The following is a 9,291-nucleotide window of genomic DNA, read 5'->3' on the forward strand; positions in this document are numbered from 1 at the left end:
TTCCGTCAACACTAGTGGCTTTTATACAGGGTACCGCTGTTCTGATTGGTCAACAGAGCGCTGGAAATTATGAGCCACACTCATCCTGATACTACACTCGCAATGCTACACATGCACATACTCAACTTTTACCTTGAACACGCATTAAAAGCATAAACTTAAAACACTTTTTCTCACTACTTTCTCTTGTGTGCAAGACAAAAAGTTGTCTGTGTGTCAGCTAAACAAAAAAAGTACAGTGTGCCCGCTAATATGCCATGAAGAATATGTTAGTCTAAATGAAGCCATTCTTCCCGATCATAATAATACTCAAATTCCCAGAGGCTCAGGCAGAGGAGGAGGAGTTGTAGCCAGATTTGATTCAAGCCTGTTAATTAATCCTAAACCTAAACTAAATCACAACTCGTTTGAAAGCTTTGTTCTTAATCTATAACATTCAACATGAAAAACTTTACAGCCAATTATATTTGTTGTTATTTACTGAACTCCACACACACAATTCTGAATTTTTATCTGAATTCTCAGCGTGTTTATAATGTGTAGTAATGTGTAGTTAGTTAAATCAGACAGTCTCAGTCTCTGTTTCTCTCATCGTTGTCAGATTAATCTACCATATAATCAATTATATAATAAAAGTAGAAGGATTGAGGCCAGTACAACCCGTTCTGGCAGGGAAGAGTTCTAGCCCGATCAGGATTCTCTCCTAAACCTGTCTCTCTTAATTATGCTGTTATAGTTTTAGACTGTCGGGGGGCTTCCTTTGACACACTGAGCTTTTCTCTCCTCTCTCTTTCAATCCGTGTGTCCCAGAAATGCTTGTCACTAAGGGACCTTATTCCCTGGAGTCCTTATGTCTTTTTTCGCCTAACATGTTTCTTTGGATTAGGGTGGCACCTAAATCATAGTTGCAGTGTCCCGATGGTCCTGCTCCATGCCCTGCTATGCCCTGTTACACCCTGCTACGCTCTGCTGTGCCCTGCTACGCCATGAACTACTACTATTTCTGGTCATTGTTCCATTATCTTCATGGCTATGGATCTAACCTCCAACCTTCCGATTGGTAGAGCAGTCGTCTCCTAAGTGGAAGGTTGTGATTCGATCCCAGTCCCTGTAGATCAAACACACATACAGTGCCTGTAGGGAACTTGCACTATCTCTATTTGCTGGCTCGTCAACTAAGCAACAAACAGAAAAGCAGAAACCATTCTTGCACTGTTGTTCATCTGGAGCTTTCTTTATATTTCCACAACACACTGAGGAGCATTGTTGAAAAATTGCGCAAATGTCCTCTTTGTTCCCAAAACCAAGAGACAATCAGGACTGTATACATAAACAACAAAAATGCCAAAAAGCCAGACAATGACTGATCTGTTGTGCAGTGTTTCGTACCTAGGGGCAGCCTCTGCCCTCAGTCATAACTGTAGTCATGAGGCAGCGGCTAGCTAACGTGGCTAATTGTGCCAACACGGTCAACAATGCTAACGCAGCCAGTGGGACTACTCACCGAGGCTCTCAGGGAGGCATGATGATTTCCACAGTCTTGTCTGCATTAGCACTATTGCTTGTATTAGCACAGTTAGCCACGTAGTGATAGCATTCAATCTAACACACTACCAGCCAATGAGGCAGAATGTGATATAACCTTAGCTGATAAACCGGAGGCTGAGGAATAATGAGGACAATTTGCCTCACCCAGGGAGTAAAGTGCCTCCAGTTTATTTTGTGGAAATATTTAATTTGCTGCCCCCAAATTTCCCGACACTTAATGACGTCTCCTTTTACTGAGGGTGCTCACTTTTCCCACTTTAACCTGCGTGTTCCATCAACCTGGGTCCTCAGTTATTTGATTAGTGGACATGGACCATGGGCATACTGCTTCGCTCACACACAAGCACTCACAGTTGCCCTCTGTCTTCTGCTGTCTAGCTCACTGCAGAGGACACTGTTCATCATCCCATCCACTCCACCTTCAGCCCTTCGCTACAGCATGCCGTGGTTGGCCACTGACACTGAGGCTGTTCTCTTATCATCCCTTACCTCCAGACCCCAGTCATCTCATCTCTTCCATGTTTCCCATTACCGACGATGTCGCCTCAATCCGGATGATTATGAGTGCCTGTAATAACTCACACCTTTAATACATTTCCATTGAAAGCTTTGTGTGTGCACACGTGTGTGCGTGCGTGCATGCATGCGTGTCATTGCTCCATAAATGTCACGTGTTTACAATTTGTAACAGGGTGCATTCCTGGCTGCGTATCAGTCTCTCAGTCTGTCATTGCTGAATGTCAGAGCTCCTCTTCCTCATAAGGAATCCCACATGAGGTAAAAACTCACACTCTCTTAAATGTGATATACTGTACGGCTAACTCCCCTATATACTGTATTAACTGCCCCAGCAGTAAAATCAGCACAAATTTGATGGTCTTGGAAATGTTACCTATACTTTCTTTGGAGTACACTAAATAACTAATAGCCACAATTTAAATATGATCACAGAAAATGTGAAACAAAGAACAACCCAGTGTCCTAGAAATTGGCCTGCTTGTCGAGCTTTGTATTTCCAAAAACATTAACAGAAGAGTAAAAATGTAAGGAAAGAGATCTGACAAGGTCAGGCATCAAATTTACAATATCAAACAACACATTTACAACAGAGCCACTGGCTGCAACAACCCCTCTAAAGTGAGTTCCTACAGTCAATTAACACATCTATAATTGATCAAAAGCATCCTTAAAAAATGTCAAAATCCATAACAATCTATGTAAATAATCTTGGGGCAGTTAGGCAGTGTTCTTATTTAAGATCCTAGAGGCCTGAAGGGTGCAGCTCCTCCTGAGCCTCTCAGTGCTGGCCTGCTATTTACCTTGATGATTCTCCTAGCTTTTTTTCTTGCAACACCTGTATAAATATTCTTTATGTGTGTTCATTTATTTGTTCATTCTCTATTCAGCCGATCGAACCACTCTCCTGTTCTATTTCTGTACCAGGCACTGATGTTTCCCGTTAGGATGCTTGTGATGATGCAGGAATAGAAATTGCTCATATTACCTACAATTTTCTTATGCGTCTGAGGTGAAACTGTTACCACAATAATTCAAAAGCAGACACAAGGCAGAGGTGAATCGGCCGAGGAAGGTTTATTTGCAAAAAGAAATCGTACACCCGTGGCGGCACAGGGACGGAGGTCTCCGGTCGGGCAGTGGTCCAGACTGGTCATTAAAGAATGAAAGACGCCGTCCGCATCCCCCATGTGATCCCATATCCGTCTTCGCAAGAGGGATAAAAAGGCGCACAGGAAACATAAACCTTGAAAAAAATGACATACGACCCTGCCAAATCACAAACATATCGATTCGCGCAGGACTAATATTGTCACAGGACCTTGGTGCTCGGGGGAATATGGTAGGTTATTTGCAGGGGGATTTTTGACTTGACAAATTACATGGCCAATTTGCATGGGATTAACATCATAGAGAACCTCCGTAATTATTACAAATGACTTGGGCTCGCCAAGTAGTACTAATCCCGTGTGAATAGGGCTGAAGATTGATTGTGGAGCCGGGGTTTATCACAGAGCAGGTTGAGTGTGGGATGAGTTTCAGATGTGAGACTCTGCCGGGGATCAGGTGAGGGGAGCGGGAAAAGCAATTTATTCTGTAATGCCAAGTTCACTTAGAAAGGAAACTAACTAAAACTTACTGTTTTGTTCACGTAACTGAAAAAAGCAGTTTGAGCAAGCAATATTATATATTAACAGCCTCTCCATGTTGATACTGTTTGTCTTATTTTACTATGAGCTGTGTACTCTCAAACAATCCATGCAGTATCTTATAAAGAAAACAAATATTTGTCATATAAGAAAAATTCAAAGCTAAATGAGATGTATTTTTTTTGTGGTGTGATTTAGTCTATTTTGTCCATTATTTCCCACATTTCCTTTTTCATGAATTTGTATCAGATTTTATCCCACTTTCTCCCAATTTGTGGTAACCATAACCCTAATTTTAAGAAATATCTTAAAAATATGGGAACATAGGGCTGTGGGAAGATAGGGCCTAATTTTCAGTGGAAAAAAAATCTTAGAAATGTGGGAACATAGGACTCTGGGACCATTGAGCTGTGGGAACATAGCGCTGTGGGACCATTGGGCTGTGGGACCATAGGGCTGTGGGAACATCGGGCTGTGGGACCAAAGGTCTGTGGGACCATAGGTCTGTGGGACCATTGGGCTGTGGGAACATCGGGCTGTGGGACCAAAGGTCTGTGGGACCATAGGTCTGGGACCATTGGGCTGTGGGACCATTGGGCTGTGGGACCAAAGGTCTGTGGGACCATAGAGCTGTGGGACCATTGGGCTGTTGGACCATAGGTCTGTGGGAACATAGGGCAGTGGGACCATAGGGCTATGGAACCATAGGGCTGTGGAACCATGGAGCTGTGGGAACATTGGGCTGTGGGACCATGGAGCTTTGGGAACATAGGGCTGTGGGACCGTAAGGCTGTGGGACCATAGGGCTGTGGGACCATAGAGCTGTGGGAACATTGTCCTGTGGGAACATTTGGCTGTGGGACCATGGAGCTGTGGGAACATAGGGCTGTGGGGCCGTAGAGCTGTGGGACCATGGAGCTGCGGGACCATGGACTTGTGGGAACATAGGGCTGTGGGACCATTGGGCTGTAGGACCATTGGGCTGTGGGAGCATAAGGCTGTGGGACCATGGGGCTGTGGGAACATAGGGCTGTGGGACCATGGGGACTAGTCTTGTTGTAATTTGACAAAGTTCTATTTTCGACCCAGAATCAAGCTTTAAAGGGGTGATAGAATGCAAAACCGATTTTACCCTGTCATATGTGAATACCGACAGTTTGGTGGGTAAATAGGACATACAAAGAAGCTTTAAATCCCATTGACATGCCTTTCCTCTGAAAATCCCACATTTTGAATCTGCCGCTGAAAACGGGCGAATCTCAACAAAGCCAAAAGATGACGTCAGGATCTCAGAACCATTAGCTTTGTCACGCCCATTACCGTATAAGGAGAACGGTCCAGCCCCAACATCTACACACAGGCCACTGACCTGAGACCAGCTCCTAATGGAGCTAGCGTTAGCGCAGTTAGATGTCCGACTGAGAACGCTGCTTGTGTACTCTGACGGGATTTACTAAGAAGAAAGTTTGGAATATTTCCCAGGATAATGACAATGAACCAGGGTCGTAATGCAGAGTTCCAGGCTGTACAAGGAACGGTGACACTTCTCATAGCCTTCCCAAGGAAGCAACCACTTGACGGGCTCGGCTGCTGTTTAAGGAGATCCCAGGGAACGTTTTCACCAAAGACAGTTTTCAAAACTTTGGACAATTTAAAGCAGGATTTGCTAAGCTGCTGTTGCTGTTCCGACTGTCTGGTCATCCCAACCACAAGCTGTAAGTAGGATTTCGTCATTAACAGTAACATTGGCAATGCTAAGGTATCCTGTAGCTAGCATAGGCTGAATGTGTGTTGATAACTGTAATGGCAAAGGGGCTAACGTTTCATTTTCCTAACTGTTCCATTCGAATAAATACCCCGTGTTGTCATGTAGCTCCATCTATAGTTCACCTGCATGTTTGTCCACTTTGTCAGGTTCATTTTTATTGTATTTCAGCAAGAAAGCTAACTGCAGCTGAGTAGAATCATGATCGTTTGGTTGCTAGCTAGCGCTAAGCTGTAACGTTACTCAGCTAGCTAGCTAGCTCTGTTATCCCGTTTGCTTCGACAACAGAACTGGAAACGTTATCATTTCATATGATATCTAGTCAATCTCGTGAAAACAGTGTGTATATAGACTGCAATGTATTGATTTGCAGTTTTTTTATTTCAGAGCAACGCTATGTCACAAGGACAAGATGCGAAAGATGCAGCTTGCCAAACAGATGCTCCGAGTGTGTCATCTCGGGGGACACAACTGTCTCATAAGACATCAAGACCGCACATATCATACAAGGTAACCTTTCTAATTATTCTTACAAACCAGACGTCTTATAGTGTTTGTGTAGCATTGTGACTGGGTAGCATTTAGCAGAGCAGTGTTATCTAATGTTATCATGATGAGTGAGTGACTTTTATCAAATATGTGAGCCATTACCAACACATTAGTGAATTATTTAAAGTAGGAATAGAACTATTCATCTGGATTATCACTGATTGGTCTGATCTCAATCAATTGCATTTCCTTTTGTGGGGGGGGGGGGGGGCTGGTGAAAATAATTTGGACAATAGGCAGGAATGTGTTTGTATACAACAGGTATGACTGAATGCTAGATTGTGTGTTGACGATGCCTTTTGCAGGTATGTACACGCCCTATGAACTTTGTCATTCAACAAAACAAGTCTTTAGAAAAGGCAAATGTGAATGGGGGACAAATTGTCTGCAGAAACTGGTTTTTTTGAGTGAGACACAAACATGGTCTAGAGACATCAAGCCTAATGGCCGGCCATATAAATGTAAATCATTTCAGATTTAAGCTGCTCCCACTGTAAGACACTTGTAACAACACTGGTTAGAGTCCTGCTTTGGCACAGCTTAGAGGTTTAGCAACTGCTTTTGCTATGAGTCAACTGGAGTATTTTGCTTGGTGTGTGTAAAAGGTAATACAGTTATGTTACAATATTTATGTTTTTGTTTGATTGTATCTTGCAGCCACAACGGAAGACAGCCAAGGGGAAACTAATGTACAGACGTCTGTTCCCAAAGGCCAACAGGGGAGGTTACACCGTCAAAGAAGTGAAGACAGAGACAAAAGTTTGTAAGTTTAAATATTTTTTTTATTACAAACAAAAAATACTAAATTGCATCTTATCGGCACTCAAAATAACTTTTCACACACTGCAAACAACAAATCTGAATGTGCAATGATATAGGTGCTAAAATGACTTTTCACACACAACAGGCTATGTCTTAGACCTGATGCGACTGGTGTTTGAGGAGATCATCCACGACCCCCTTCCTTATCTGGAAGCAGTCCTGTGCCCCAGGACCTGTGTGCTCAGCTCGACAGGCACCCAACCCGACATACTGCCCTGAAACATCCAGAAACTCCCTCCACGCTGCACGACACAAGAGGGGTCACGGCACGGACACTTCTACCAAGAAAACCCAGCACCAGCTCACAAAAGTCCTATAAGCCCTGTGTCTGCATTGCCTACAAAGAGAACAGGGTGTAGTGGACAATCACATTTTTTAGATTTAAGAGTAATGATGATTGTTTTGAAACAAAATAAAGTAATTTTGTTGTCTTGATAATACTGTGTTTTTGTAATAATGCTGAACCAATAATCAATGGGTATTGTTATAGAACTGCTAACAGTGGTATCAAATTGGCTTCACCTTTCCATCCATCTGATTCTCAACTGGCCATGGTCAACTCTGTAAATATTCATTGCATTTTGCAAAGAATATATATTGAGGCACGGATGAAGGCCAGGATGGTGAGCCATACAGGTTATCTCCTCAGGAATCTAGGTCATTCTTATTCTTCTGACCTGTAAAAACAAACATAATGAGCCTGTTGTTATTTCATAATGTTGAATGAGCAGAAAGTATAAAGTAGCTTGAGTTAATGTATCTCTAGTTTTATTTAACTGAGGTATTTATTGGCAACATATTTTCTCTCTCCTGGGGCATGTGTGCACAGTTTCCACAAGAACACCTGCCAAGGTAAGATACTACATTAGATTACTACATGTTAAGAAGGTATTAATCTCATAGTCAGATGATCTAATCTGCATGATAGTAGTTCCAAGATAACATTAGACGTAGCATACAAACTGAACAGAAAAAGGCTCCTGTCCAGCTAAATGGACGTCCTGTTGTAAGATAACATTACTTCTGGGTGGTAAAGAATGTACGTAACTCATAATCACAATCAATCACTATTCAGCAGGAGAGTATACGGTAACAAATGTTACAATGTGACTAAGAGACTTTCGTTGAGAGCAGCTCTATGAGCTGGCCACTAACGTTTCTGCCAACTGGACATCTTGACTGAAATTGCGAGGGTACAAGTTGTAAAATATTTGTCCATGTGCAAATTAATAAGTTATGTTGCTTACAATACTAAAAACAAGGCTAATACAAAGTTATTCTTAGGCTACAACACTGAAGTGGGAGTATTACACTAGTGTGACAACAAACCTCTAATGTTGAAAAAGCAAGTAAATGCTAAATGACAAAACTTACCAGTCTGAAGAAGTCATTTCCAATTTACTGGCAGGTTGCTCCTCGATGTCAGATCCTTCCTCTGATTCAGGCTCAAACAGATACGGTAACCATGCTATCGCCACCTTGGATGTTTTAGTCATGTTTGTGTGCCGCAGCAAAGCTCGTTGCACACCAACCAATCAGCGCGCAGCTTATTTAAATATTCATGAGCAGACCATATAAGGCAGAAAAGCTCTCGTTTCAAGCCAGGTCAATTTAGCAGGGTGGTGTGAGGGCCAAAAGAACAGCTAAAACAACATTTTTAGCCCAACAAATGTTACATACCCTATCAGGAGACCTCAAAGAACAGCGTGATATACTCTATACAACCATTCTATCACCCCTTTAAGCGTGTAACGCCAACAACTCCCTTGGAACCAAAAAGAAAAAGCATACATTAGGTTCTTATTAGTTGGGTCTTCTTCTGGTTTCCCCGGTCCGTTCCAATGGACCAGGCTAAACCATTTGGATTTTATACTAACCGGTTGAACTGGCATGTGTTACTATTACACCTTCTGGCAAATTAAAAACTAGCCTATGTTAGAAACCTGTGCCAACAGCGTCACAACCCTAAAACGTGTATAGCAAGCAGTGTTGGGCAGTAGCAGTACTAGTTTAATAAACTTCTCAATAGCATTGCAGTTTCTTAATTATGTGTATTTTTCAGTAGCTTAGCTCTGCTGTGCACATGTACACGTACATGTGTACTTGTACAGGATGTACCGTATGCATAAAAATTATCTCTGATGTAATGTCAACCACATTAACCACTTTGCTGTAGCTTTGCTTGCTACATTTCTTTGATGGCCTATAGCTTAAATGTATTGCTTCATTTAATGTGGAGTAACTGGTAGATCAACTCTCTATACTTTCTAAAAAGCTTGGTTTGTACTGGTCATGACCAACATGATGACGTGATTAACTAAATGACAGCACTTTAACGCCGAGTAGCGCGATTAGGAGACATTTCAGTAGCAGAGAACGATGCATGTTCTTTGTTTACCAGTGTGAACTCCTTCCACTGCCTACCTTCCAGCAGGGCGGTCT

The 9,291-nt window shown here is 42.4% G+C and overlaps 2 long non-coding RNA genes across 2 annotated transcripts; one reads left to right on the plus strand and one right to left on the minus strand.

Moving 5' to 3' along the window:
- Positions 1-5,251: 5,251 nt before the first annotated feature.
- On the plus strand, positions 5,252-6,710 carry LOC116671702 (uncharacterized). Its single transcript, XR_004327333.1, has 3 exons — positions 5,252-5,428; positions 5,866-5,988; positions 6,685-6,710. It is a non-coding gene; the product is annotated as an uncharacterized LOC116671702 (long non-coding RNA).
- A 421-nt stretch (positions 6,711-7,131) lies between these two features.
- Positions 7,132-8,327, minus strand: LOC116671703 (uncharacterized). Its single transcript, XR_004327334.1, has 3 exons — positions 8,224-8,327; positions 7,372-7,526; positions 7,132-7,186 (listed from the first exon to the last, which is right to left on the minus strand). It is a non-coding gene; the product is annotated as an uncharacterized LOC116671703 (long non-coding RNA).
- Positions 8,328-9,291: the final 964 nt, after the last annotated feature.

Source organism: Etheostoma spectabile, chromosome 21 (assembly GCF_008692095.1).
Source record: "Etheostoma spectabile isolate EspeVRDwgs_2016 chromosome 21, UIUC_Espe_1.0, whole genome shotgun sequence".
Lineage (NCBI taxonomy): Eukaryota > Metazoa > Chordata > Actinopteri > Perciformes > Percidae > Etheostoma > Etheostoma spectabile.